The sequence below is a fragment of the Tiliqua scincoides genome, chromosome 2 (assembly GCF_035046505.1).
Source record: "Tiliqua scincoides isolate rTilSci1 chromosome 2, rTilSci1.hap2, whole genome shotgun sequence".
Classification (NCBI taxonomy): domain Eukaryota; kingdom Metazoa; phylum Chordata; class Lepidosauria; order Squamata; family Scincidae; genus Tiliqua; species Tiliqua scincoides.
The window spans coordinates 90,878,516-90,899,920 of record NC_089822.1 but is presented as its reverse complement, the minus strand read 5'-3'; the positions used below and the strand labels follow the sequence as shown (position 1 = coordinate 90,899,920).

The 21,405-nt window shown below is 44.9% G+C and overlaps 1 protein-coding gene and 1 pseudogene across 1 annotated transcript in view; one reads left to right on the top strand and one right to left on the bottom strand.

The window, feature by feature from the left end:
* The window catches only part of LOC136638587 (zinc finger protein 585A-like), a 904,673-nt gene that overhangs the window by 693,867 nt on the left and 189,401 nt on the right, over positions 1 to 21,405 (bottom strand). The window lies entirely within an intron of this gene.
* On the top strand, positions 20,173 to 20,292 carry LOC136642564 (5S ribosomal RNA; annotated as a pseudogene).

The following is a 21,405-nucleotide window of genomic DNA, read 5'->3' as shown; positions in this document are numbered from 1 at the left end:
ACCACATATACAGAGTTTGCAAATGAGAGGTGTAGAAGCTGGTAGGACATAGGGAGCTGCCTTTGAGGTTGTTGGACTGTCTTGCTCATTATTGTCAACACTGACTGGCAGTGGCCCTGCAGGGTTTCAAAAGGGACTTTTTCTCTGCCCCACTTGGAGATTCCAGGGCTTGAAACTGCAGCCTTCTACATGCATAGCAAGTGCTGTACCACTGAGTTATGCCCCCTCTCTAAATTGGGTCTCATCTCTCTCTCTCTCTCTCTCTCTCTCTCTCTCTCTCACACACACACACACACACACACACACACACACACACACACACACACACATTTAATGACACCATTTTTAAAATTCTCTTTCCTAAACCATAATCAGCGTTTCTGTGAGGTTCTTCTTTTGCTGGAGTGGTGAGGAAGCATGGTGGGATTTGCAGGGCCGGCCCTTCCATGAGGCCCACTGAAGCAGTTGCCTCAGGTGGGGAGTGTCCATCTCTGTTCACCTTCTTCCTTCCACTGCTTTTCCTTCCACTCCTTGAATTAGAAAAGAAAGAGTTGAACAGAGAGGAAGAGGAAGTGTGGAGGGAACTGAGCTAGAAAACTGGAGAGTGGGAGAACTAAAGGCAGGTATATCATTGGATAAGGGGCAGCATGTGGCATGCTGCCTCAGTCATGAGGAGGACTTGGGTTAGCCCTGCATGTGTGCTATCATTGGGTTGGGAGTGAGCAGGAAAGGTATCTTAGTGCAAAACAGAAAACGGAGTGCACTCACAAACCATGCTGTCTCCAGAGTGCAGTCATAGGCATCGTGTATAGTAAGTAGGGTTTTGCATCTAGGTATAGAACTTTTAAAAAAAATCTTAATGCATCCATAAGGTCTGCTGGAGGCAATTGGGAAAGTTCCTGCTTCTCAGCCTAACCCCTCACTGGACCTTCGTGGAGCTGGAATGCTGCCTTTAAGTCCTGTGCTTGTTTCCTACTTACAGAAAGTTTTTCACACAAGGGAACATTCAAAAATGTGCCACTTGAAGTTACATAATCCATGCAACTACTTCATTCTGCTGCATGTGTGGCTCCAGGTTAACCACCACACATGAAATTGCCCAGTCTCATGATGTTATTCTCCATAATTTGCTAGTTTTCCTATTACAGGTTGAGTATTCCTTATCCAGCTGTTTGGGATGGGAATGTGTCTAGATTTCTGATTTGTCTGAATTTCAGAATAATTGTATAAATATGATGAGAAATTCTTCCTCTTGTTCCTCTCACTGTTACCCATAAGGAGTGTCTGCTGGCCTTTTTGACATTTGTCAACGATTTTTGTATGGGTGCACACCACAGAGCAGAGAATAGAACTTACAGCCTGTACCTGCACTGTACATGGGAATGGAGCACAAGACCTTCTATTGTTCAAACTACAGAAGACAAGTCTTGGACAACAATGTCTGAATATTGGAATAATCCAGATTTCGGGTGTCCGGATAAGGGGTAATCTACCTGTAGAGGTTTTCATTCAATTTGATCTACTGCAATCTACATTGGAATGGTCAGGGTAACAGAGCACATGTGGATTTCTTGTTTGCTACCTCTCTAAAAAGACTATTTTTTAGACTTTGGGGTAAAATGAGCAACACCATAACATTTTTCAGTTCCAGATTTCAGATGAACATAAAGAGAGGGAGTCAAGGAAAGGGAATGGAGTGCAGGTTTGATCAAAATGATATGCAAAAGTCATTTTTTGTTTAACAAATTAGCAGAAACTTGCAAGCATTTTGTTAGGACTGCTGGGGGCTTAAAAGATGTCTTTAAAAGTTTTTTGAAGATTCTGATGCTAAATATCTGTTGAATACCTAGAATACTGATTACAATATTTCTCCATTGAAAATAAACACGCTTACAGCACATTCCAGTGCATATCTACTCAGAAGTCATTCCCACAGTGTTCAATGGGATAGATTATGTTTGTTTTGTTCAGTTGAACCAGATACTCTGGACCATATCTTTTTTCGGTGCACTGTCCATCATAATCTCAGGTCTCACCTACTTGACCCTTTTCTTTCTTCTCTTCCTGTCCCCCTTGTTGATCCTCTTCCAATTCTTCTTAGTGATTATTCCTCTTCTATCACCAATTTGGTGGCAGAATTTTTAGTGGTAGTTTCCAAGACAAAGATCAGAAGTTAATACCCTGTAAAGTTGCATTTATTTGCTGTGTTATATTGCTATTGTTTGTGGACTCCCAAAATGCCAATAAAGGTTTATCGAAGTAAGTAAGCAGTGTTCAATGGCACTTACTCCCAGGAAATTGTGTATAGGATTGGGCCCTTAATCTGGTTATAGTGTAGCTGTAGATTGGGATAATGCTGATGCTATTAGTATTAATAGTAAATAATAACGGTAGTCCTTTTTCATGTGGCTTTCAGAAAGGTTATTGGGGTCATGCAATATTTCTCCTGATATCAGGGGAAATAAGTGGGAGGGAGTCACAGCAGAGGAAGTGAAATGTATTTATTTTGTAATTTACAATTCTTAGGCCTCGGTTGGCCTCTCTGCGGTTCGTGTTTGCATCACTCTCTCGCTCTCTCTTTCTCTCCAGAGCCAGCATGGAAAATGCTATTTCTGCTCTAATGCCTCCATGCAATAACAGGCTAACGACAACACACTTCAGGAGCCATCTGTAAAAAGTGTTAAGTGCTGAGAGCCAGGATGGCATATTCCAAGTGGAAGAATTGTTGAGCGAAGAGCTCTGTTCTGCCCATGTTATGTGGCACTGCGTTTTTGTTTTGCTCCGCTGAAAATAGAACAAACACTCAGGTCTAGACAGAGCAGAAATGTTGGCAGGAGGCAAATGCAGTGGGATGGTGGCAATACTGACAGAGTTTGTTTTCAGTTATTCAAACTGTTGTTTTCAGTGGGGAGCCTGGAAGATGTGCCTTTTAGCTGCACTGGTGCTGTGTATTTCAAGTAAACTTCAGCTTAGCCCTGTTTTTCCTGTGTATTCCTACACCAAGGTTATCAAATTAAATGGGGAAAAGGATCATCATTCCAAAGGGTCCAATATCCAGAATCTGATCCTATGTAAATGTTTTGTCACTTATGATTTTCATGCAGAAACAAAATATATGCATCTAGTCTTCATCATCAGAGGTAACTCTGGATATTAACACATGATACGTTTACAAATCGAGCTACATGTAGCTTCAGCAACAGCATGGAGAAAGCCTGGATGCAACATGGCTGGATGGGATATGTCCACCAGCAGTTCACAGCTTGTAGCTTACCAGGACATTGATAACTTGGGAATGGATTCAGAGGAGGGCAGCAAAGATAGTGAGGGGTCCAAAAGCCAACAGAAACAGGTTTGGCCCAATCCTAACAGGTGTTGTGGCAGCTAAGGTGCTTTGTGGATGTCACAAAGTGGGACACACCAGACAGTGTGGTCTGGCCACTGCCACAAGCAATGAATGGCTGGGTTCAAGCACAAGCAGTCTGTCCATGTGCACTGGTGCCGTTAAGTTGGGGGGAAGGGAATGTGGGGGGGAAGATTGACTGAATGGAAGGGGCAGAATGGGCAGGAGACCAGGGCAGAGAGGAAGGCAGATCAAGGTTGGGAAGAGAATGGTACTGGTGGTGGAAGTGCCACCAATATCCTATCGCCCTTCCTGGCCTCGATCTGCCTTCCCGGCTCCACTTGGACTTGTGCCAGCTATATAGCTGGTGCAGATCCAAGTAGACCAAGCTGGGTGGTGAAGGCTTACCCTGGGATGAGGAAACAAATGTCCCCTTATCCTGTGGAGACTTTTGTAGCCGGAAACTCCCCTGTGTGATACAGTGCATGCACAGCTGCATCACCCCACAGGTACGAGGTAATGTTTAGTCTGAAGAGAAGACTAAGGAAGATATGATAGCTGTCTCTTCAAGTATCTAAGCTGCCTATCACACAGAAGGGGAAGACTTGCTCTCTTGCTGAGGGCAGGACTAGACCAAAGGGTTAAAACTGCCAGGAAGTAGATTTAGGCCTTATGTAGTTGTGTGTGCTTGTGTGTATGTATCTGTCTTTGTTAAGATGGAGAGATAGTATGTACTTGTAGGTGCTTCCTTTAATGTATTTTTGCTCCAGCAGGGTACTGATACCCTGTATTTTTAAACATTTTGTTTGTTTGTTTGTTGATGTCTCCGCTGTGTATGTTGTTGTTGTTGTCGTTGTTGATAATAATAATAATAATAATAATAATAATAATAATAATAATAATAATAATAATACCGCTATTTATATACCGCCTTTCTTGGTCGTCAGATTTCTCCTCAGACTTTAATTCAAGGTGGTTTACATAGGCAGGTTGTTCTAAACCCCCGTAGGGATTTTTACAATTGAAGAAGGTTCTGTCTTTCAAGAACCACAACATTTCAGATGGATCTTTTATGATCTGGTATCACATTCTGGCCTCCATTTTCCTCCCACACAAGCTGACAGTGGCCAAAGAGCAGGTGGAATAACTCGGCTTGGCAGCTGCTTCAAGGTCTCGCCGTTCACGGTGCCGGTGGCCTTGAACTGGCAACCTTCGGATGTTATCTTCAGGCAAACGGAGGCTCTACCCTCTAGACCAATTCTATGCTTGGGATCATTAGGAAGGGTATTGAGAACAAAACGGTTAGTATTATAATGCCGTTGTACAAATCGATGGTAAGGCCACACCTGGAGTATTGTGTCCAGTTCTGGTCGCCGCATCTCAAAAAAGACATAGTGGAAATGGAAAAGGTGCAAAAGAGACCGACTAAGATGATTACGGGGCTGGGGCACCTTCCTTATGAGGAAAGGCTACGGCATTTGGGCCTCTTCAGCCTAGAAAAGAGACGCTTGAGGGGGGACATGATTGAGACATACAAAATTATGCAGGGGATGGACAGAGTGGATAGGGAGATGCTCTTTACACTCTCACATAATACCAGAACCAGGGGACATCCACTAAAATTGAGTGTTGGGCGGGTTAAGACAGACAAAAGAAAATATTTCTTTACTCAGCGCGTGGTCGGTCTGTGGAACTCCTTGCCACAGGATGTGGTGCTGGGGTCTAGCCTAGACGCCTTTAAAAGGGGATTGGACGAGTTTCTGGAGGAAAAATCCATTATGGGTTACAAGCCATGATGTGTATGCGCAACCTCCTGATTTTAGGAATGGGTTAAGTCAGAATGCCAGATGTAGGGGAGGGCACCAGGATGAGGTCTCTTGTTATCTGGTGTGCTCCCTGGGGCATTTGGTGGGCCGCTGTGAGATACAGGAAGCTGGACTAGATGGGCCTATGGCCTGATCCAGTGGGGCTGTTCTTATGTTCTTATGTTCTTATGACCAGACCTCCTGCCCATGGTATATTACATGGTATATATACCTGCCCATGGTATATTACATATACCATGTTGCTTATATTTTCAATACTAATATGGAGCAACAAAATTTCTCAGATGGGTTTTATAAATTCCTAATCCAGATGTAAAGAAAAAAGACTTGAAACATTGAAAAAGCAATCAATCTGTCATTGTTGCAATATCTTAACAAACATGGACATTTAGAAAACACGGATTTAGAACTGGGAATTTGTCAAGGAAGTGTAGGGGGTTAGGATTCTGCAAGTTTTGCTGTGTTCAAAATGAAACAGTAGGCTGTTGACTCAAAATTAATATAAGGAAATCTCAAGTTCAACTTTCTTCTCCAAATATTTATCTCCCTCAATCTACAAGATGAATGGACTCATTGTCTCTAGTGTTTGTGTGCAGCAAGATATTAGATGAAAATTCAGTCACAAGTCTTTGCCTAAGAATGATTAATGGAGTAGATGTATATATGGCAAAGCTCCCCCCGGTTTTTAAACAGGATGTCCCATGTGTGAGTTATCTAAGTGGAAAAACAGGGGCAAGGACATGCCAGGAAGGGTTTCTTGCAGCAGAATCCACCTGCATGTTTACTCAGAAGCAAGCCCCTGTGAATTCAATGAGATTTGTTCCCACGTACGTGTGGATAGGATTTCAGCCTTACATAGTAGTGCTAGACTGCTAAGTCACCCCCAAATTTGTAGGGACTGCCACTTGTTTTCTTTCAGACTTGGCCCAAGAGGCAGGGGTGAGGAGTTGGCCACAGAGGCCGCAATCAGCATAGGTATGTGCTACTCAAACCAATTGAGGACTTGGCCCCTGTGCCACCTGGGATTACAGGACGACAAAATTCCCTGGAGTCACCCATCAGGAGTAGAGTTCACCAGGTGGCAGCTCATCCTTGAGGTCACAAGGAGGTCTCCCTCTCACAGCTCAAAAGGATTTCTGGGATGGGGAAATTGCCCTCTGAGGATAGGTGCATCTTCTCAGATTACACCAACTCCATCTTGCCCCTTCCACAGAGAATCACACATCGGATGCGTGGAATACACCTCCTGTTGTTGCTGAGCTACCCATACAGGCTTTCTTCCAGTGGAAAATTCATTTTAATGCTCATCTACATATGCATTCTGTTGAAATCAATGCATTGCAGATAGAAAGCATTTGTAGTCAGGTGCATATTTGAGTCTCTGTACAATGCCACATATGATGCACCCCATGGTGGATATACTTCTTTTTGCCCTATTTTTATTTCTTATTAAGAACTTGGACTATGAGCATCAGCCTCTATGACTTCTTCATGTGGGACCCATTATCGGTCACTATCTTTTCTCTTGTTCTCCCCTGTAGTACATCATTCAGGGAGCAGGCATTCCCTTGCTCATCTCCTCCAAGTGAAAGAAAGACAGAGATGCCCCCAGCAGCTTCAAATACATTTGGAAGCGAGTTGTCTAGAAAAACAGTTAATACTTTGGAGACTGAACCACAGCCTGATAGCATTAACCCCACTAATTGGGCAAATGGGCACCTTTGACAGAGATGATTCTCATATGCTTAGTGTCTGGCGTGCAGCTGCTTCTGTTTGTACCAGCAGAGTTTCCTGTCCATAGCTATCTCCCCTCCATAGCCGATTCCCTATGAGAAAGGGAATCATTGTTTCATTTTGATGGAAGCTTTTTGGAGAACTTTCTTTGCTGAAAAGCTGTAAAATTTCAGCAAGGAAAATCATAAAATCATAATCAATAAGCATAATTCAATAACCATAATCCAGATGGTTACTGATTATCGTAATCAACCATCCTAATCCAAAATCATAATTGCAGCTTTTCATAAAGTACTCTTGAAATATGAAGCTGGTATGTGCTTCAAATGTAGGCATTACTAAAGATTCTGTGCAAAGGAGTCATTTTGTAGCCAGGAAATGTTTGACATCTTCTCTGTTGCTGGCCAACCCTCTACAAATAATCCATCTCTATCTGTCATGATTTTCCTAGCAAATACATGTGCGAAGTTCACACAGGGTTTGACTCTCCATCTGAGAGCACAAATGGTAAGAGCTGGTTTTTATCATCTGTCAAATACAAATGTCAAAACAAGATACGAATGATCAGGTTGAAAACAAAAAGAAACATGGCCGGCCTCCAGGTATTTCAAACCACATTTTTCCAGTAATCCACCGAAGAGTGACACTTCTATTCCATCACATTACTGGTATGGAAAAAAGACAGGCTGCAAAGGTGTCTCCCCATCAACATGCAGCACACTAAAAAGGCCCACCATGGCTTATATTTGTCCCCAGGGCTGGCCAAGATCTCCCAGTAACCTTACTCAGCTGCTTCCACCACTCCTTCTCCCCCACCCACAATCCCTGGATAAAGTGGGGAGCAGAGCGGAAGAGGAGATGTGAAGAGTGGCGAGCTAGACTCCCCCAACCAGACAGTGGGGAGCAGGTGGAGATAGATGGCTGGAGTGGGCATCCCCAACAATTAACTGTCTGAGGCACCAGCCTCAGCCAGTCTCATGGGTGGGCTGGCTCTGCTTGCCCCATCCCAACTCTCACTGGGACCCCTAGTCCCCAAAACATATTTCTGGGCACTGCTATAGCCGAAGCAGCCAGACTGCTTTAGTTTTCCCAGATGCTCCCATCTTCCTGATGAGAACCATGGAAAACTAAATTGATGCTACTGCTCCAGTCAGGGCTCCCGCCCAACCACGAGGCCTCGTAGAAGGATCGCCACAGGAGGGGGGTGCAGAAAGAAGGGAAAAGAACCATAATAATTTGGGGATACTGCAAGAACCAAGAATAGCTTATAAAATAAGCTAAAGAATACAAATCAGTGCTCCACTTGCAACACAGAAAGGGCAGAGGCCCTTCTTACAAGTTGGCACTGGACACACAGAAATGGTATTGGCTGGCAACCTTCAGTCTCGAAAGACTATGGTATAAGCCTACAGCACCCGGTATTCCCAGGCGGTCTCCCATCCAAGTACTAACCAGGCCTGACCCTGCTTAGCTTCCGAGATCAGGCATGTGCAGGGTAACAGTTCAATGTTTGGGTACTGCTACATAGTCAACTGATCTCAAATCCCAATCCCAAATCCCCCCTGCCGCTCCAACCACAGCAAAAAGGAGTGCACTGTATCCAGTGGGGAGAAGAGTCGGATTAGAAGGCTTCAGAGGGGAAAGGGGATTTAAATCTCCTTCCCCTTCTGTAAGCCTTCTGCTCTGCAGTGGGTCTCTTTGGACCTGTGCCAGCTCTTTAGCTGGTGCAAGTCTGAGGAAAGAAAGTGGGCCGGGAGGCTGCTGACAGAGGAGATAGTATCTGGTGTGAACCATCACTGCTGGCGCACTCCCTCTTGCAGCTTCCCCTCCCAGTTATTCATCCCACTCTCTCCCTTCCCCACCTACCCCCACTCCCATCGCTAACTTCCTGGGTCCGGCAGGTGTGGCGGGTCCAGCGGCAAAGCTGTGGCACTGCCATCTCCCACTGGCAGTCAAATTTAGGATTTGGCTCTTGCTGTAGTATGCTGGTATTTCTTGATCTCTCTTCACATTAGACATGCTATGGAAATCAATTTGAAAGCTTTATGGTTCCCCCCAATCCCCGTGTCAACTGAATTGAGTTCCTGAGCCAGATGTTGCCAGGTATTTAATCAAGTGGACATGATGGCCAGTCCATACTTACTGGAATGAACTGGGCTCTTTCTTCAATGCAAATCATATTCATCCTCAGTTATGTTAGATGGCGCTTTAGGGGGTTTTGTTTTTGAAATGTTCTCTTTGCCAGATTTCAAATTAGCCAGCAGAGCTCTCACACCTTGAAAATGCCATTTTGGCTGAAGAAACAAACACGGAGCAGCTGGATTTATACAGAATGTAAACTGTATAAGTTACAAAGTTGATACTGTAAACGCAGTCAGCAGAAACACAAGGAGAGGGTTCAGCTGTGATGATGAAGCATTTCATTTGCAAAGCTCCGGAGCCCCCTCTAGGGGCCAAATCATGTTATTATGGTATCAGAGCTTTTACTATTTGATCTCTAATTTGGAGACATGGTAGCATTGGGGACATTTGGGCTGCTGTTTGCTCAGACATTTTTCCTTTCTCATTCAGTAGAAATGCTCATGCTTTTAAAACCATGGAATCAGCTTCAACAACTGATTCAAAGAAATCTTGAATCCTTTTTTAAAATAAAAAAGTGCCCAGTGCATCACATAGGATCCAGTGCAGGTCTTTAGCCCCAGCCCCTCCCCCCCCAGCAATCTAATGCTGTCCTTTCTTCTCCTTCCTTCGGTATCATTCAGGCACATGTCCTGGTGAAATGGCATCACCACACTTTATGTCGCATGTCCAATCCACAGCTCTGCTGTTTGGGATGGAAAAACACAGAATGCTTGAGGTGAGTTAGACTAAATGCTTCCAAGGTGAACAGCAGAATGAGACACACAGCTGCCAATTTAGGAGGCAGCCATATGTTTCAGGTAACGTGTGGTGATTTAAAAGAAAACAACATAGAAAGAATGTAATAATTATAGGTGGTGTGCCAGTTCTTCAGGAGAGGAATAATTGCACCCGGTGTTTTGCAAATTGTAATTGCATAAATTATTTTTGTTAGGCTGTTCATGCATGAATAGTCCATTTCATTATAGTGCCATCCTTGGGAGCCAAGTATATTAAGTTTCAGGCAGGCAACAGATGCCGTGATCAATGCTTGCTGGTGCAAGGGGACTATAAGGTTAAAGCGGTTTTTATGCTGTTTTTGTTTATTTCTGCTCTCTCTGGTTCATATTGCTAATTCTGGAATCTTGAGTTATTGCAGGCTCAAAAAAAGAAATCTGACACTGTGTAAGCTAACTATGTGTAGCAATTTCCCTCCATGCCATTATCCACTAGGCCTAAGCCAAAACATGAACGCTTTTTTCAATGCTGAAATTCATTATCTTTCAGTAATCTTTTGTGGAACAATGGAGGAACAAAGGAGTTTGCCTATTCAGGTTTAGGGCTCAATCCTAATGACATTCCATCATCAAGGTAAGGGCAATGCAGCTCGGAGGTAAGAGAACAAACATTCCCTTACCTTGAGGAGGCCACCATGACTGCCCTCCAACTACAGGATGCAGCACATGCCCCATCAGCACAGTTGTGTCAGTGCTCGAAGGCTGGTTAGGATTTGGGCCTTAATTTACCATCTGTGTTCCTTGTTTTTAACTCACATCCTACCAGATATTGCCATTGCTCTGCCTATCTTTCTATGCCTTCACAACATAGCTTCACAACATTCTATGAGCTTCACAACAACAGTATGTTCACTACACAATCCCTGATTGGCTGGGATCAATCCATGAAGAAGCCCAGACCAAGGGGGAAATGGTGGTGATGTTGTATGAACTCAGTGGGGCTTTGTTTGGAGAAACATGCTTGTTCTTCACTGTAAGTTGCTAGGAATGTTTTTTTTTTTTCAATTAGTGAAATCTGAAGGGGAATTGAGAGGGGGGGAAGTTGTGCATTGCTTTGTGGGACTCATTTTTGCAATGCCCAGAAAGATGACTTCTGATGTCAAATGTAATAAGGGGCAAGAAATAAAGGAAGAAAGACCAGAGGACAATGGAAATAAATGTGCATTTGGTGACGGGAGACTCCCGATGTTCTCCAATTATTCATTATTTCTTCTTCCTCCAAAAGATGCTGAAGTCTTCACCACTTGATGTCACTGTAAGACTTAATGTTTGCTTTAATTATTGGCCAGCCCTGGGTTTCTATTCCTTTCAGCAGAGTGCTGATTGTTTTCTGTTTTTTTTCCCTTTTATCTTTCTGTGGTTCTTTTTTTTTTCCCCCCATGTACAAATGAAAGGTAGTAATTAAACAGAGAGCTAGTAATAATCCTGACATCTGACAATGAATTTTGTTCGGCATTAAAATTCAAACAAACATCACGGAGTGCCTGAAGAGCCCTGCATTGATTTGCACTGAGTGGAGCTCAAGTGATTCAACACTTTGTAAATCGGCTGAAGTGTTTTGTTGTTTGGAAAGCTACTGTGTTTCGTCCTACTTTCTCCCTTGACACTAATTTTCCTCTACTTTTTTTTTTTTTTTTTAAGAACACAGTGTATTACAGTAACAGACTGAGAGTGTAATCCTATTCCTATGTTCTTGAGGTGCAGGAGTCCCTGGGTCTGTGGAGGGTGTCGCAAACGTACTTTAAGCGTGCAGTCCTAACCAACTTTCCAGCACTGACATAGCCGTCAGTGTGGCGTGCACGGCATCCTGCAGTGGAGAGGCAGTCAAGGAGGACTCCTCAAGGTAAGGGCATGTTTGTTCTCTTACCTTGGGGCTGCACTGCAGCCAGGTCAGCACTGGAAAAACGGTTAGGATTGCGCCCTAAGACATGTCGTGCAACCCAGAGAGCAGGCAGCATTGGCAGGGACCCCACCAATGCTGCATCCAAGCCCCACAACTACGCAGTGGCACGGGCAACAGGAGGGTGGTTTGGAGACCGAGGGGGCATTTTGGGAGAGTGCAGAATGGGGGGGTGGATTAGACCTGGGCAGGGGTGGGATCAGTGTAGGCCTTCTCTACTGTATCTGAACCTCCCAGGCCTAGCAACTTTATATGGGGCTTCTCAGACTTCTGCCAGCTAAATAGCTGGCAAAGATTTGAGTAGCCCCACAGGGCAGGCTGGGGCATTATTTGGGGAAAAGGGAAAAATATCCCCTTACCCCGAGGAGACCTTCAGCCTGCTCCTGACAAGCGCTGGATACAGTGGAGGCTGTGTGGCCCCACTACACCAGTGCGTGTTAGGATTGGGCTGCCCATTTCAGAAGCACCAAAGGTAGCTAAAAGGCACAATGGAGGTTATGTAGTCAGAAATGGTGTATTTGTTGTGGCTGATAATATTTCCAATCTTGCCAATGGGTGAAAGACAATACAAGATAATACCCTGTAAGTCCCAAGAAGAGTAAATTGATCCTTACTTCAGGGCAAGTTCAAGAGTCCCATGAGCCAGCAGAGACTTGTTAGTGCTCATGCAGAGGCTTAGAGCCCAAGCCTATCCACGCTTTCCTGGGAGTAAGCCCCATTGATGCTAATGGGACTTACTTCTGAGTAGACTTTACAGGTTTGGGCTGCCAATTTGTGAGAATTGGCACTTCCATATGGGAACTCTTCGTGCAGCTGCAGTGTCCTGTGCAAGTAAGACAGCTCTTTTGGGACCCCCAGCTCATGCTCTGTAACTAAGGTAGTTCTTTGGGGTCCCCAGCTCATGAGTACTATTCACAATATCAATTCCCTTCACCCCTGTATGCTTCTGGGGGTGTTTGCACAGAGGCAGTGGTTTGTGTGAGCCGACACGTATTGGACAACCTACAAATTACCACATTCACTCAATTCACTGGCCGCCAGCGAATATTGATATTGATTTCCCAACTACAGTATATTATGAAAAGCTGCCCTTCTCTTGTACCATTGTCTATTAATTTTTAAACCTTGTAACCTTCTTTTGGCCACCAAAGAGGCATTCAGAGTGTATAAAGGATAGAAATCCAATTTACAGTGATTGTGAAAGTGGACAAAGTCAACACTTTTCAACTCCAAGGAAAACAAAAATTTAACCTGCCAGTTCCATCTAAACCTGGAGGGATTAAGGGACTGGACTTGGGAGCTCCAGATTCCCTGTACTGATGCTCATATAGATTGCACCTGACATGAGCACCTCTAAACAGAATCATATGTTGCCACCCCCAAGAGATGAAGCAAATGCTGGCCAATATTTGCAAACTGGATGAATTTTAATCCCTTCTATTCACATTTTTACTGATCCATTGTGAGTTCAGATGTGTCAGTCCAACCCTCAGTGCTTGCCCTCCATATGGGCTTGCAAACATCGCAATTAGTTTTTGATATCAGCAGAAGGGCTTGCTTGAACTGACATCTTCTGCCCAGTAGGGAAAAGTCGGTCACATCCAGAGCAAGCAAGCATTTGCAGCTTATCGAAAGGCGAGATGCTGTGGCAGCTGGCCAGAAAAAGCACATGGTGCTCTGTGAAGCTGCAGGAGCTATTTCTTTGACTCCTCGTCCTTCTCAGCATGAAAGAAAGAAATAAACTCGCCAGTCCCCATGGTCTCTTCTTCACTCTCTGCTTGTGCCAGCCATGCCTTGGCTTACTGATGTTTGACTCAGATAATTAGGCATAAGGTTTTCTCTTACTGTGGAAGAGACGAAGCAGGCCACCTTGGCTTAATTAGGTCCAGGGGGACTAAGCCAATTCCTCATCTGCCCACATACCAGTTCACTGTGTCAGCCAGTCCCTCACCTGCATGTCAGCAGGCACCTTGATGTCACCGTCCTCCACCTGTGTCTTCTCCTCAGCTGCCACAGCTATTTGCAAAATGCTAGGCTGGGAGGACCCAGTGCACAGAACCTTACTTCTCCCAGCATCCTCCCCCCAGCTAGCCAGAAGTGGTGGAGGAAGAGAGGCAGTGGCCCTTATCCTGAGCACTCAATGAATGAATGAATGAATGAATGAATGATAAGGAGCTGGAGGAGGAAGGGAGCCCCTCCCTATCCTCTTCCTGCACGCTTTCTGAATAGGCAAGAGAAGGGGCAGTGATTCTGTGAGTGTTAGGTGGCAAGCTACCCCCCCCTGCCAATTTGCCACCTCCCCAACCCCACTGTTTGAAGCCATCATGTCACTGGTCCTCATGGAAGGGCTAACCCTATTATGTTATGCTGAAGCTTAGTGGGGGAAAAAATTGCTTCTGCATTGAGAGGCACTGTGGCATCCTTGTGCCAGACAGGTGGAGGTGACCAGTCATTGGTGGTGTCCATAACTAGTTTTCCCCATCCAGGTACTGCCTGTAGAAACTGCATCTGCCTTTGCCACCTCCTTGGTTCACGCTGGCAGCACATTCCTGGCTACCATCACTGGGGTTGGACAGGTTGCATTGACTGACTCCTTTCACATCTGAATGACATAGAGCTGTTGTGCTACCAACCCATGATTGGTGGCTGGTGTCTGGCTTTCCACAGACACAGGCAGAATAGGGGAACTGCACGTGTGTGGAATTGTTCGGCCTCTTGCTTCCCCTTCCACCTTTGAGCTGAATGGGCCAAGGAAATTAAAAACATTGCCTGGAAACTTCATCAGCATAGAAGGGACATAGATTGCTTCTGGGGTTAAGGATTGCCACATTACTAATACCTATTTAAGGGCTTTGTTTCAAATTTTCACATAATATGTGGCTTATGAAATAGTAAACAATTTATAAAAACAAATTGATTTTAAAAAGAGTGTGCTAGTGCCTTCTGTTTAAACAAGCCTTCTGAGTTCTCGGTCTTTTTAACATCTTTTTTAACATCTTTTAATATTTTTTACAGGCCTGATTCTTTTATGATTTGCTGCTGCTCTATGTTCTTTTTACCTATTTTTTATCTGATTGCTGTTTTTATGACATGTGCTAATATGTTTTTATTTGTTTTAAATTATGTTTTTTAATCTGTTGTAAGCTGCCTTGAGTCCCTTCGGGGAGAAAGGCGGGGTAAAAATAAAGTTGTTGTTGTTGTTGTTGTTGTTGTTGTTGTTGTTGTTGTTGTTAGTGCCTGAAATACAGAGGTCTCTTTGGGAATAAACCAGAACTTCTTTTCCATGGACCAGAAGCCATGTCAGATACAGGAAATGTTGGTCGTTAGTTGCCAGATTTTCTTTTTGTGCATATACATATACACATATTTGTGCGTACAGAGGGGGGAAAAAAACCCATGTCAGCCCTGGGTCTAAGTGTCATGGACTGCAGTGAGTAACAGTGAACCTATGAAATTTCTATGCAGAGCCCAAATGTAAAACAAAGTGATCAATAACAGACGTTTCTGCGCTCCTGCTATCTTTCTATCTGTCTGTTGTGTGAGGAAGAAAGCCAGTGTTCTGATTTTGTTCAACCTGAAAAGAATCCCATTTGCTGTCAAATCCTAGTTCAGCCTTTCCAAAGGGTGGAGCCTCCCTTTCAAGTCTTTGTGGTAATGACTTGCCAGCTTGCTCCTAGGAGCAATAGAGCACCACCTTCAGGGTCGCTGGACTTCAGCAGAAAGGCTCCAGCAGGAAGCTCCAGTCCACAGTGAAACAGAATTGTTAGCAAATCTGCTTTTATTCAGTATGGATATAATCAGGGATCTCTTTTTTTCACTACTGGAGTTACATCAGCATAGCACAGCTAGAAAGACAGAGTTATCATAGTGACTGATGTTGTGAATGGGTCACCCTGTTTTTATCTTATCTAAAAAAATGTCATAGATGCCCTGCTATCACTTGTATTTCATGGCCATTTGGCCTTAATGTTTACAAAAATGTTTTCTCTGCACCTGTCTGCAGGTATACATACCTGCCAGACAACTAAGAGAACAATACTTCATTTTTCTGATGAAGTGGGCTTTAGTCCTTAGACACTTATGTCACATTAAATCTGTTGTAGCCCAATCCTAAGCATGTTTACTAAGAATGATGTTCCATTGAATACAATAGAGCTTACTCTCAGGTAAGCCCCCTTGTATATAGTATGTAAATCTGTCTGGGTTTTGTTGTTCTGGACCTTGTTAAATTGACTGTACATGATCAGCTGTAGCTGCTACTTGTCCCTTCCATTACTCAGCATCCTTGTAGCTTACTGGACTATGGGAGAGGGGGAACCGCTTCTGTAGTCTAGCCTTCTGGGTTCCATTTTAAATACTTGGGTGGCCTGCCCCAACTCAGGTGTTTTGACATGGAGCCAGGCAGAAGGAGGGAGAACTGTACTGGCCTGAAGCTTTGGCTTACCCCTCCTTTGCCTGGAAACCTAAGTGCTTACTGTGTGGTAAACTGTGCCTGGTAAACTACGTGCTCATGTGCAATGTGGGGGAAGCAGAAGCAGCAGTTGCAAGAGTCCTTCTGCCTGGCTCCATGTTGAAATTCCCAATTGCCCTGCCTCTGGCGCAGCGTTGGGGCAGGGCATCAAGAATTTAAAGATGAAGCCTGGATCACAGCAACTGGGGCTTGTTCCACCATCTCTTGGTGAACTACATGAACACCTACTGGGTAATGGGAGAGATAAGTAACATTCACAATGAATGGGGTTCTCTTTTGACCTGTGGGGGCCGCTGTTGTATGTGAACATGGGGGGGGGCATTCAGAGATCTCTTCAAAAACCTGATCCTGAGGCTGGGCACAGAATGTCATGACATCACAACATGAATGCATTCTCTACACAATGTGGACAAGAAAGAGCTTGTTGGATCAAAACACAGGTGCTTGACTGTTCTCCAAAGGGGTGCTCTGAGTTTTTTTAGCTTGCATTTTGTGACATGGAGGAACTCTTTTTAAAATTTGGTGCCATTTTATTGAGAAGAAACCTCAGGAGCTGCTTTGCAGTGTCAGTAATTAGCCTGCCCTCACTTCAGTTGGCAACCTACCCAGAGCTTACAAGAATGAACTCATTTGGCAGGTAGGAGTCCCTGGTGGATAAGTGGCATCCAGGAGATCTCACACCAGGAGCCCCCTCCCCATCCCAATTCAGGCATCAGGCTTGAATGCAAGACAGGATGGAGGAAAACAGCTGCATGTGTAAAATATTAAATGCTGGGTGATTGTTCCCAGTAAATTTTACTATTTTCGCCCCCCCCCTCCAAATGCTAGGAATTCTAAAAAAGAAACTTCAAAGAAAAGATGAAAATACTTGACACTATTGATTTGGAGAGGAAAAGGATGGATCAACTTTGCATTCCAAAGAACAAAATGCACGTTTCAGAGTCCTTTCAAATAGAAGAGGAAAATCCTACTGATTAAAAAAAAAAAGACTTAATGCAGAGAGAGATGCATTACGCATCAGAGTTTGGTACTTATAATTGGAGAGCCTTCTAGTAATTAAACTTCTGTTGCGATAGCTATGCCAGTGGTATCTGAGCTGGCCATTTTCTGTCTGAATCAATTTCAGACCGAAAAGAAAATGTTGTTACCGTGGTCCATTAGCTCAATCTCAATTGCACTTCGCTCAAGTAGAAGACAGAATGAGCTGTGCTGGAAAGTTGGGGGGGGGGGAGGTGGAACTCATGTGTATTTTGTAAACACATTTCCCTACATCACAAAGGCCCCAGATCTAACCAACTTCCCTGCACTGACTGACACAGCTGTGCCAGTGGGGCATGTGCAGCACCCTACACTTGGGTGTCAGTCAAAGGGGCTTCCTCAAGGTAAGGGAATGTTTGTGTCTTTACCTTGGAGCTGCATTGCCCTTAGCTTGGTGCTGGTAAATTGGTTAGGATGGCGCCCAAAGTCCAGCTGGAATTTGAACCAGAGTTCCTAATATGCAAAAGTTGCTCCCCCAGCTTTTATATGATGGCCTCTAGAATCTGCCATGGCTACAAGAACCCACTTTATCCAGTTTTTCTCCCCCCGTTGTTTCTCCCAGTCCTTCATTGGTTCAAGCATCTTGACTAAAATCTGTCAACCACATGGGTGCAGGCCAACAGCAAAGCACGGAGACTTGTGGCACCTTAAACACTGTCAGTGCAATCCTGATTTCCTCATCCACCAGCACAGCAGCCACTGAACCAGCCTAGAGTGTCACAAACATGCCCTAAAGTGTGTTTGTGAGTATTCTGGAGCAATCAGCACCGGTGGAAAGGCCTGCGCTGGCCCACTGGCACTGCATCCAGATCTTTAGCTACCCGTGGAGGTGAGTACTTTGCTGAGCAGCACACGAGCAGGGGAGAGGGCAGCAGAAGAGGAGAATGGAGGTGGGAAGGGGGGTAAGAGGGGAGGGTGGAATGGGGTGGGACAGGCCCGGGAGAAGATGCTTTGCATTATATGGTTGTTGGGGAGGGGGAGGGTGCCTCATTGAATGACCGGCTACAGTGGGACTAATTCTGAGTAGGGCTGCAAAGGATCAGATTGTTCTGGTAAGCCTCCCAGCTGCTGCTCATGACCACCCTCCCTCTCGCTGCCTTTCTCCTGGCTTATCCCTCCCACCCCTCCCACCCTCTTTACAAATGGAAGGAGGCAGCAGGGGAGTGTTCAAAGAGAGCTGCAACACACACTCCCCGACAGCAGCTCTGTTGTTTCCACAGCTGGCTTTTTAAAGGGGGGGGGGACTTGACTCAAGTCCATTAAAGTCACTAATGGGTGACTCGGGGACTCGGAAAGTGCCCCTGTTAGGACTCTTTTATGAGTCGAGTCGCGAGAGGTAGTGACTCGATGGCTCGACTCGTCATGCTGGGTTTTCCCATCCCTGCCAATAAGGCAGCCGACCCGTATCCTCATCTCTCCTAAGTGCCTCTTAGCTGTAGCCAAGGGTTACTCTGCTCTCTTGCATCATGATCTCTCCTACCTATTTCAAAGGACTGATCATATTACTAGTGTTCTTGTCATATGAATTTTCTCCCCAGTGAGATGTCTGTCCTTTCAGATAAACTTGGTGTTTGTGGGCATCCTTGTATCCAGGCTTGCAACTTTTGTGATTCTCTGCCCTGAAGTGCAAAGCGCTGTCACACATTTTCTTAGGCTCTGCAACGACCAATGATTAATATGACCTGCCATTACTTTAATTTGCTCAGCATTAGGACTCCTAAGTAGCAATAAATCAGTCTTTCTCTGACAAACACAGCGACCTTTCTCCATGTATCTTTACCAAGAACAAACTCCCGGGTTAGACAACAAGAGCAACAGAGTCCATTGCAGGAGGTCATCATGTCAGGCTAGCTTGCCAGCTCTCATGATTGATCCTCTCATAATATCTCGGAAAGTTGCTGTAATTCACAACTGTTTCTTTTTTATGAGGTTGTATATGTCCCATTAGCTCAATCTTTTTTTTCATAATTTTTAAAAGGAAAGTTTGGGTACCCCCACCTTGTGTTTCCTTCAGACAAATGTGTCCCACAGCACACAACCTTCAAGGATAACATTATCCTTCCATGATGCTCAAATTTGGTCTTATGTTACAGAATGTGCCAGGCATCTTTCCTAGCCTCCCTCTAAACAGCTCTGCTCTGGACCTAAAATGTGAAATTTGTGAGCTGAATGTGACACCAATTTTCATCCCGATATCTCAGTAGTGTGGATAGATTTTACCTGACAATGTATTTAGGGTCTTCCCTCCTCCTTCTGAAAATGTGAGGGTTCAGCATGTGGAAAATCACTTTCACCTTCAATCTGTTTTTCAACCGGTTTAGGTGGGAGTCTGGAGTCTTTCCTCTGAGCTCCCTTTGACAGAAAGCCCCTAAGGCAGGGGTGCCCAAACCCTGGCCCTTGAGGCCACATGCGGCCCTCGAGGCCCTCTCAATGCGGCCCTCAGGAAGCCCCCTGTCTCCAATGAGCCTCTGGCCTTCCAGAGATTTGTTGGAGCCTGCACTGGCCCGACGCAACTGCTCGCAGCGTGAGGGCGACTGTTTGACCTCTCGCATGAGCTGTGAGATGAGGGCTCCCTCCACTTCTTGCTGTTTCACATCTGTGATGCAGTAGCAGCAGCAAAGGAAAGGTCAGCCTTGCTTTGTGCAAGGCCTTTTATAGGCCTTGAGCTATTGCAAGACCTTCATTCGTTCATATAAGTTCGTCTTTAATATATTCATTTATGTAAACTTATGTAAATTTATTCAAATTCTAAATGTAAATTAATTATTTTTTTCCCCAGCCCCTGACACTGTGTCAGAGAGATGATGTGGCCCTCCTGCCAAAAACTTTGGACACCCCTGCCCTAAATGATCCATCAAACCACCCAAGGATGATGTTGCAGATGCATTAAGTGAGCCATATTCCGTGTGGCTAGCTCCCTTCAGAATATTAGAGGATCAGAAGTGGTGTACAGCAACTGTTACCCTGCACATGCCCAATCTCGTCTGATCTCGGAAGCTAAGCAGGGTCAGGCCTGGTTAGTACTTGGATGGGAGACCGCCTGGGAATACTGAGTGCTGTAGGCTTATACCATAGTCTTTCGAGACTGAAGGTTGCCAACCAAGAAGTGGTGTACCACAGGGAGAAAGCAAGTCTACCATAAGAAGGGGAGTATTGATTGGCTCATTACAGCACTTACCCCATATTTCAGAAATTTCTCCTTGGTTATTACAAGTCAAGCTACAGCCGCATCTCTGCACTTTGGCTGCCTCCACATTATCCCTCTCTCATTACCCTTAGAGCCCTTGTTTCAACAACAGCCTGTTTGCTTCCTGGGCAAGCTGTTAAGCTCCATAGACTTCTAAGGCCCCTCTGGTGTGCATCTCCTGCTTTCCCTCATGCTGTGTCCATTTCCAAGGCTCTCAAATGCTATGTCTTTCTGCCCTGCATACCCAGTTCATTCCTCATTCCTCCTCCCCTCTCAGGTAATCCTTCTCACCTTCCCTCTCTAATAATCTCTCTCCTCCTTCTCAGGCCCTCCAGAATCAGTGCTTACTAGATCAAGCATCATTATGTAAACAACCGTTAATTACCAACATCTGAATCAGTTTAGGAAAACTGAGTGCATTTTCATGCTTTATGTCCTTCCTCTCATTGTAAATTTATCCTATCTACAGGGGGTCTGTTCCTGGAACCTCCCCCCCCCACAGATACTGAAACCCGCAAAAAAGAAAATCCGTTGGTCCAGTTTAATATGACCTCTGAACTTCATGGCAGCTGCTCAAGCCAAGGATCAATCCCTCATTCCTGGCCCATACTTCCCACCAGGAGACTCCTTAGACTTCTGTTGGCTTCTGGTCTGTCTTCTAAGACTCCTTGGACTTCTGTTGGCTAAAGAGCTGGCATAGGTCTGAGGAGACCCACTGGAGACCAGGAAGTTTACGGACAGGTAAGTAAAAAAAAATTTGCTTCCCTCTCCTGGGTTGTCTAGTCCTCCTCCCCCATAGCATGCACTCTGTCTGTGGTGCTGCATAGTCTGGGATGTTGGGGGATAGGACTGGGTTTATTTTCTGAGTCTATGCAATACTAAACAAACAGGTCCATGGAAAGCAATGAAGGTTATCTCCATTGATTTATTAAGGGGCTGCTTTGAAGTCCTTTTGCCATGAAAACTGGGGTGAGAGATAAATGTGCACCTG